The sequence below is a fragment of the Mchenga conophoros genome, linkage group LG2 (genome assembly GCF_057382185.1).
Source record: "Mchenga conophoros isolate Kocher_MC1m ecotype Shallow Benthic linkage group LG2, M_conophoros_male_GT1.1, whole genome shotgun sequence".
Classification (NCBI taxonomy): domain Eukaryota; kingdom Metazoa; phylum Chordata; class Actinopteri; order Cichliformes; family Cichlidae; genus Mchenga; species Mchenga conophoros.
In genome coordinates, this window is record NC_140527.1 from 20,220,612 (window position 1) to 20,229,601 (window position 8,990).

The following is an 8,990-nucleotide window of genomic DNA, read 5'->3' on the forward strand; positions in this document are numbered from 1 at the left end:
GTTTAAGCCAAAGCGTTCTGGGTATGCTAATAACTGGACCCGAGAGGGAGAACCCATTTGCCATCGTTGTAAACAAGCTGGGCATATTGCCAGATTCTGTCCGAGCACACTAGACCAGCAACCACCTTTAAACTAATAAACCCCGCTGCCGAGGCCGAGGCGGTGGGGACAAGGGACTATTCAAACAATCAGGGGGCCAGTACAGCTTTTGTGGGAGAATGTCCACTCATTGAGGTGTGTATGGGAGGGGTTAAGATGACGGGATTATTAGACACAGGCTCTCAGGTTACACTAGTGCAACAGCAGGTAATGGATCTCCATTTCCCTGAAGTGAATAAAACTGACACACCCCTGTTGTTCGCCTTAAAGGCAGCCAATGGACTTGAGATACCATACTCAGGCTATGCGGTTATGGATTTTGAGGTAGAAGGGGTGGAGATACCAGGAAAAGGGGTTGTGGTTGTGAGAAATGACTGTTCCACGCACCCTTTAATTATTGGTATGAATGTTATTAGTGCATGCTGGAATGATGTTTTTGCCAAGGGCAAGTCTGCTTTTCATCCTCAAAAGCTGAAGTCCCGCAGAGCATGGAAAGAGGCGTTTGCCGTCTGTCAACAGACTGCTACCACCAAGACTGATGGCTTTCTAGGCTATGTTCGACCTGCTAGCCGCAGAGGAGTCAAGGTGCCCCCGAACTGTGAAATGGTGGTCTGGGTCTGGTCCGGACGTGTAAAGGTAAGGGTGGGACAGAACGCTTGGCACTAGTGGAAGCCTTACCTGATGCTGGACCCTGGGGGGTAGCCCGAACCCTGTCAGTAGTCAAAGGAGGGAGGCTCCCTATCCGGGTCTGTAACCCTAATCCATACGAAGTGACTATAGGACGCTACCAGAAAATGGGCCAGTTGTATCAGGTGGAGGAGTCGGACGTGGAGATGGACAGTGATCTTAGCCTGACAATGGGATCCGATGGTGTGATCGAGGTGGGCGTAGTTGAAGCAGCTGGGCCCGAAGAGCCTGCGATCCCTGAAGAGGAGGTGAGTCAACTGCTTAACGGCATAGACTTGACCCCCCAGCAGAAGGTCGAGCTCCAGACCCTGCTGCAGAGGTGGCGAAAGGTGTTTGCTGTAAACGAGGAGGATTACGGAAGAACTGATTTGGTCCAACACCAGATCCACACAGGTGATACGCCACCCATTAAACAAAAATATCGTCCTTTACCACCACTGATGTACAAAGAGATTAAGATACTTCTAGCAGATATGCTGAAAAAAGGTGTCATTCAGGAGAGTAGCAGTCCCTGGGCAGCCCCCATTGTGTTGGTGAGGAAAAAGGATGGCAGTTGGCGATTTTGTGTAGACTACAGAAAATTAAACGCAGTAACTCATAAAGATGCGTTCCCGCTCCCCCGAATTGAAGAGACTTTAACATGTCTGACCAGAGCTGAGTGGTTTTCCACACTGGATCTTGCCAGTGGATACTGGCAAGTGGAAATGGATCCTAAGGATCGGGAGAAAACTGCATTTACCACTCCTCTGGGTTTGTTTGAGTTTGATCGCATGCCTTTTGGACTCTGTAATGCCCCTGCCACCTTCCAGCACCTGATGCAGCGGTGTCTAAGTAGTCACCTTTCTGAATCGGTTTTGGTATATCTGGATGATATAATAATCTACTCACCTGACTTCTCTACTCATCTACAGCAATTGGAGAATGTCCTGCAGAAGCTGTGGCAACATGGTCTGAAGCTGAGGCTGGACAAATGTAAGCTGTTCCACCGTCAGGTGAAGTTCCTGGGGCATCTTGTCGACCAACAAGGGGTAAGACCGGACCCTGAGAAAATCCAAGCTGTCCAGAACTGGCCTGTTCCCTCTACCACCCGGCAGGTCAGAGCCTTCCTTGGCCTGGCAGGTTATTACAGGCGATTTGTCCCAGGGTTTGCTAGGTTGGCTCGACCTTTAAATGCTCTGCTCGTGGGAATTTCTAGCAGGTCAAGCATGCAGGTCCAGTGGTCTGCTGAATGTCAGGAAGCCTTTGACAGCTTGAAATGTGCTCTGACCGAGCGCCCCTTTTCTGGCTTATGCAGATTTCCTGGAGCCCTTTGCACTTTATACTGATGCCAGCAATCAAGGCTTAGGTGCTGTGTTAGCTCAGGTGCAAGATGGCAAGGAACGGGTGATTGCATATGCCAGCAGGAGCTTACACCCCACCGAACGAAATGACAAAAACTATAGTTCCTTCAAACTGGAACTTTTAGCTCTAAAATGGGCCATTACTGAGAAGTTCAAGGATTACTTGACAGGTGCCAAGTTTGTCGTGTATACCGACAACAATCCTGTGGCCCACTTACAGAATGCTAGACTTGGGGCAACAGAGCAACGCTGGGTGGCACAGCTGGCATCCTTTGACTTCGAGGTTAAGTACAGGGCTGGAAAAGAGAATGCTAATGCTGATGCTCTCTCTAGATTTCCCACAGACTGTCACACAGCTTACATAAACATCACGAGTGCTCCACGTCGGGAGCCACAGGGGCTGGTGCCGCAGATGAATGACTGGAAGGAGGCTCAAGAAAAGGACATGGATCTGCGCATCCTGAGGGAGCATGTGGAACAGGGAATCCCCCCTGATGCACCAACGAGGAGATCCCTACCTAGCCCTGTACAGAAGTTATTACAGCAATGGAGAAGGCTGCAGGTTTGCGAGGGTACGCTGTGCAGAGAGGTAAGGGACCCTAACACTAACGAAATGTACCTTCAGATCCTATGTCCTGCAGAGAGACACAAGGAGGTGTGGGAGAAGTATCACGAGGCAGCGGCGCATGCGGGAGTGGAAAAGACACTGTCCAGGATACGTCGCTTCTTTTATTGGCCCAGCATGGAAGAGGAGGTGCGCGAATTCCAGCTAGGGTGCGCTGCGTGTGGCCTACGAGATAGAAATAGGCCTAGAGCCCCCTTGCATCCCGTTATTGTGTCCTATCCCCTTGAGGTTGTGGCCCTGGACTTTCTTACATTGGGGAGGCCCACAGACAGGTACCAGAATATTCTGGTTATGACTGATCTTTTCACACGGTACGCCTGGGCAGTTCCTACCAAAGACCAGACTGCTCAGACTGCGGTGCATGCTCTTTGGGCTCACGTGATTCAGACCTTCGGTTGCCCGACCAGGCTACACTCAGATAGAGGTGGTCATTTTGAGTCTGCCCTGATGTACCAGCTGTGTAAGTGCTATGGCATTACAAAAAGCAAGACCACCCCATACCATCCGGCTGGAAATGGTGGGGTTGAGAGGATGAACCAGACATTGCTGCACATGCTTCGGTCCTTAGAGTCAGAGAGACAACAGAGGTGGCCAGAATATCTCCCAGAGCTCTTACAAGCATACAATAATACTGTCCATAGTGCCACAGGGTATGCGCCGTCGTACCTGATGTTTGGGCGGCATTTGAGGCAGCCAGTGGATTTGAACCTAGGTGTTGAGCGGGATTCCCCATGCCACAACCTGGGAGGGTGGGTTAAGGACCACCACCAGAAACTATCTTTTGCCTATGAGATGGCTAGGAAGAAGATGAGGGCAGCAGCCACCCAAAACAAGAGGGCTTATGACCGAAGTGCGCGGGCCCTGCCGTTGGTGCCAGGCGAGAGAGTTTGGATAAGGGACAGGAATAGGCAGGGACAAGGCAAGTTGCACCCAGGTTGGAGCTCAGAGCCGTATGTGGTAGTGGAAGAAGTTGGCAATACCGGTGTAGTATATAGGGTGCGTCCGGAGAAGGGGGGGGGGAAGGTCCTCCATCGGAATGCACTGAAGTTGTGCGTTACCCCTGCAGCAGACTACCACTCAGAGGGGCAGGCAGTCAGCCTTGAGGGAGAGGTGCTAGTTGAGCCTCCATTTTATGGTTTTGTGCCCAGCGCTCCAGCCCAGCAACCGGGAGAGTTGTCAGAGGTACGGCGCTCGATGAGGCCTAATTTTGGTCAGCCACCCGCCCGTTACAGGTCGCTTGATTAGGGTGACAGGGACTGTCACAGGTAAAATGTGGGGGGATGTCACACAGTGGAAAATTGTGTTTTTATATTTTGTTTTGGCTCAGACTGTGTTGGTACAGGGTGTCGATTTTATTTGCATGATTTTATTGTAATAGTGATATTGCATGTTTGTTTATTGATATTCCTATTGCATGATTTTATCTCCATATTTATAGTGTGTGTTTAGTGTTGATTGAACAATATGTTTTTTATTATTCCACTGTGGATTAAGCGGACAATTGTAGGCACCTGTGAGGTGGGGGCGTTCCCCGAGGTGGCCTATCAGCCACCAAACTGACTTAAGGGAGATAGTGAGCACAAAGACAAAAAAGAGAGAGACACACGAAAAGTGGAGAGCTGGAAAACAAAACGTGTGCAAGCCAGCATATGAGAAGAAGGACCTCTGGCCTGACTGTGGGGCGCCACGAGACATTCGGCGATCGGCCAGCATAACCCGGCGATCCAGTCCCGACGGACAGAATAGCGACCGTGGGAGGCGACGCGTGAAATCCACAGTAGGGCAGGGGTACGCCTCTGCCTGCATCTGGCGGAGCTACGAGGGAGGCCGTGCGAGGAGGTGGAGAGTGGCTGGACTGCACGATTGCGCACAGTCAGGTGGAGATAGGAGCCTCCTCCCTGGTCTTCTGCTGGCGAGAGTCCACATCCCGGAAGAGGAGTTCCTCTCCTGTCTCTCTCAGCTCAGGAGAATTTGCCCGTGTGTTGCTGGACTGGGAGAATTAGGACCATGGGGGGGGGGGGGGGGAGTTTTTAGTATAGGGAAAAACATTCATTTAGCTTTATGTTTTTAGCGTTTAATCATTCCTGCCGGCAGGGTTTTTAGCGGGTTGTAAACACTATTTTTATTGTATACGGGGATTTTAGCTTGTATTTGGGGTTCTGACTGTGTTTTATCCTGAAAATAAATGGTGTGTTTGAAGCCAGCTAAATTTCTGTGCTCTGAGCGCTGACCCACTCACTCCCCTTTCTGCTTGTATAGGCGTGGTGGTGAAGATTTAGTTCCACCAGTTTAGCGGCTACAATTACACACTGTAAGACCGAATAGTAATAGTTTGATAAATGAAATGAGTTCCAACTACTTAAAAACCTGTTATAAGTTCATACACCTTTATTTTTTTGAGTAGATTGAACAAGTTTGTTTTTTCAAGTTATCAGTACTTGAATATATTGATTAGTTTCTGGCATTGCCCTCAAATAATTTGAGTTTTAACACTGACGTCACTTACGTGCCTACGTACGTACCTACGTGCGCCACCTGTTTCTTTATGAAGTGCTGGCAACCATCTTGGATTCCTCGCTTCGAGTGCGAATGCCCGCTCATTACTCCGAAATAAACTTGTGGAACGTTAATATCCAAACAGAAATAAAAACATTTGTCAAGGGTTTTTTGCGGCATTGCCTTTGACGCTGGATAAAGGAGGGCATGCTATGGTATGTTACGGACTTTTGAACTGGAACAGCTAACGCTCTGCACTTGGCTAGCTGCATTTACCGCCTTTGCAGCATCTTCAGGAGCGCTTTTGTGGTAAGTTTTATTTTTTCTGAAACTATAGTTCTCCGTTGTAATATGGGTTTTTATCGTCATAAATGTACAACTCTAGCAGGCATTTAAGAATTACATGCATGCGTCGTTTTATCCATGTCGGCTTGGCCCCAAAGTGTTTTGCATGAATTATGCTAATAAGCTCATATTTAGTATAATACATTAGTCCGAGCAGAGGCTGGGACTAATAATGTGTTTATAACTTTTCTAATCTCTTACTATTTTAAAAGAAGTCTTTAGAAGGCATTTCTGGATTTGCAGATTATAAACTGCCTTGTGGTTAAATTGTTGAATCAATATGCACTGCTGCGCTGCTTCACACTTGGCGCATACGTGGATATTGATATTGGCTAGCCCATTTGCTAACTGGTGGAACTTGAAACTTACGTTTAGTTCTCTGGAGTTGTACATATTAAAACTGGGGCAGCAAAATTGTAGGCACAGGACATACTTACAAAAGCAGTGATTAATCATTACATAATTACGTGGTAGAACTTGGTCTACATTGCAAATAGTTATGTATACTAAGTTGAAATGTAGAATCTTCTGAACTGTAAAATTGTTGTGCCTGGTCTATTTTAGGTTAGCTTAAGGGTGAATCCATCAATAATATATTTACCAAACAGTTATTTTTTCGTTTTATTTTATTCTGATGCCCAGTGTTCATTAGTGAAAGACTTAGTTTGTTTTTTTTCTGTCAGGGGCTGGGTCTGTGACCCAGCATTTTGAGTTTATTTTGTATTTTTGCTTTATGTTATATTGAAATGAGGTGAAGTTCTTGTATTGTTGTTATTATTAGTTAAGGTTTAGTTGAGTTCTGGGCTGGTTATGTTTCATCTGTGTCTCCTTGGTTGTGTGTCTTTTCTGTTCTCTGTGTAGTCTGTCTTGTCTTCTGTGTTTTACTGTTATGTCCATGCCAGGGCAGAAGTAAATTTTCAGGGGTGAAGATGCTGTTTACCTTGACCAGCTAAGACTACAGATTGTAGATGAAGTCGAGAAAAGTGAAAAGAATCCTGATTACAAAGCTGATGCACACAACTTTGGCCTTGCAATGCAAAGAGATCATCAATGATGACCTACCAGTAGGTCAGATCCTGGATTGCTGGCCTACTCTGAAATCCCAGTCCCAGGTAAGAATGTATATAGATGGCTCTAACAAGATGTATTTTATATCAACTCCTGTTATCTGGCCTGTCTGAACAAATTATGCCTTTGGAGTGTAAGGATTTTGATGTATTTTGCAAAGATTTATAGACTAATTGAAACTTGTAAACACAAATGTATCCTGTGTGTTCAGATCTGTGCAGAATTCCACAGGATTACAAACGTCCACCTGAAGAACCACTTTTATGCTGTTGGACCAACATGCTCCCCGGCTCCAGAGCTTATTCAGAAAGAAAGCTGTTTGCACAGGGAACGTGTCTGATGTCCTGTCTCAGCTCTTCGGAAGCTATAATCTCCAGGTTAGTGGGTTTTTGTCTTGTTTTTTGAGCTTTAATTAATTTGATCAATTTTTCAATTTTAATTACCATTCTTGACTAGGTTAGCCAATAATTTTAAATAAAAATTTTCTTGTGATGTAGGAACAAGCTGATATCCATGCCCAAAGTGCTGGTGTGCTTCATGCCCTCTCTGCCTATTTGTACGAAGACACCTCTACCTTCATCAAAACATGGGATGTAAGTTTTGGACAAAGTTGTGAACAATATCTTAGTAGCATCCTTGTTTAGATTTCTCAAAACATTATGACACTTTGAGAGTTTGAGAAGCATCTCCATGCTTGGATCTGTCTACAACAGTGTCCATGTCACATAATGGAAACACTACATGTTTTTAACGTGTGTAGACCTTCCATAATGTTCCTAGCCCAACCATACATCACTGTACAAATGAAAAAAATATATAACTCCTATTGACTTTCTGTTGTTATTGCTACGAAGAGGTATGACTTTGCTTTACTAAAAGTACTATTTTTGTCAGTTTGTTTTCTCAAATCTTTGGTGTGTTGTGGCTTTTTTGTTGTTCAAACAATTGATTTCTGAGCTAGTAATAATCCAGAAATGTGACTTGTATAGATGAAACTAAGAGAAATAGGAATGCACTAACATGTAGTAATTTTGTTTTCTGTAGATGATGCATTCTGATAGACCAGATATTAGTGAAGTGCCACTTGGACTCCTCCTGATCAGAGCCAATTCCAGCGATGCAACATTCTTCTGCCCTGAGAAGACTGCAGTTTTGGTCGAGGGTAACATGATCATTGTTTTCACCACCCTGGCTGATGCATTTCTAGTAATATTTGGACTGACCGACATCCTGCACCTAAGCTACCCAAAATGTTTGGCCAACATTTTTGACTTTATTCAGAAAGTTTTGATGGGTCTGGAGGGTGGGAAGTTGAAGCCCAAAGTGCTGAGTCTTAAAAATGATCTTTTGGCAGCAGAATAATGTCCAGGATTCCTACACAGCCCTCAAGTGCCTGTTAAAGCAAGTAATTCAGTTTATCATGTTTCCAAGTCTGGATAATTTTTTTATAAAAAGAGAGAATAGAATAAAGAAATCTTTGCAGACTCTGTTTCATACTTCATTATCTAAAAGCCACATCCAAAGTAAAAGGGGTGATTTTATTTTATTTATTAATTTTTTTCCCCCATCATCACTTGTGTTTTAGTTGATTTTGATTGTGTTTTTAGTCAGATAACTGTAAATCTATAGAGAAAATGAAGGACAATCTCACTACATTTCTGGCTTTTAGGTGGGATCTTGACTTAAGGAACGTTCCTCCTGAACTACTCATAACTGACATAAGGCGCTAAAGAGGTTTATAACACTTTGTTTATGTCTCTAAAGAAGTATTTTTCTATTTAAAGTTTTATTGCTTTGTTGTTGAGACTGTGATTGCACTCTACAAATGTGCATTTTGCATAACCGCAGTATTGGCATATTAAAAAGGTTACCAATTATATTTCAGTGTATTAGCTGCACTATACTATACTATTACTTTCATTCGGTTTTCCCACCTAATAATGAAGGATTTTATTTTCCTTTTGTTTGTTTTTTAATAAAAATGTCATGATCCTGGGTCCTTTTGACCCAGCATTTTGTGTTTTCTCTTCGATTTTGGTTCTGTTCTTCCTTTGTTTAGTGTTTACTCTGTTCTGCCCGTGTGTTCCTGTTTTATTGTGAAGGTCTGCGTCTTATGTGAGTGTTTTCAGTTTGCCTCCCTAGTCTCGTTATGTTAATCACTCCCAGCTGTGTTTCCCACCTGTGTGTAATCTCCCTGTGTTCTCTGAATGTATTTAAGTTGTATTTTCTGTCTTAGTAATTGCTGGTTCGTCTGTGTTGTTTCCCCTTGGTCTCCCTGCGTCTTCCCATATGTATTTCTCCGGACCTCCCTGCATCCTCGTTCTGGTTTG

At 44.7% G+C, this 8,990-nt stretch overlaps 1 long non-coding RNA gene across 2 annotated transcripts; it reads left to right on the forward strand.

Moving 5' to 3' along the window:
* Nucleotides 1-5,348: 5,348 nt before the first annotated feature.
* On the forward strand, nucleotides 5,349-8,069 carry LOC146581858 (uncharacterized). 2 transcript variants are annotated; one of them, XR_014888662.1, is made up of 5 exons: nucleotides 5,349-5,556; nucleotides 6,454-6,704; nucleotides 6,872-7,037; nucleotides 7,158-7,253; nucleotides 7,705-8,069. It is a non-coding gene; the product is annotated as an uncharacterized LOC146581858 (long non-coding RNA). The 2 variants fall into 2 exon arrangements; XR_014888661.1 differs by lacking the exon at nucleotides 5,349-5,556 and having other exon boundaries at nucleotides 6,117-6,704.
* Nucleotides 8,070-8,990: the final 921 nt, after the last annotated feature.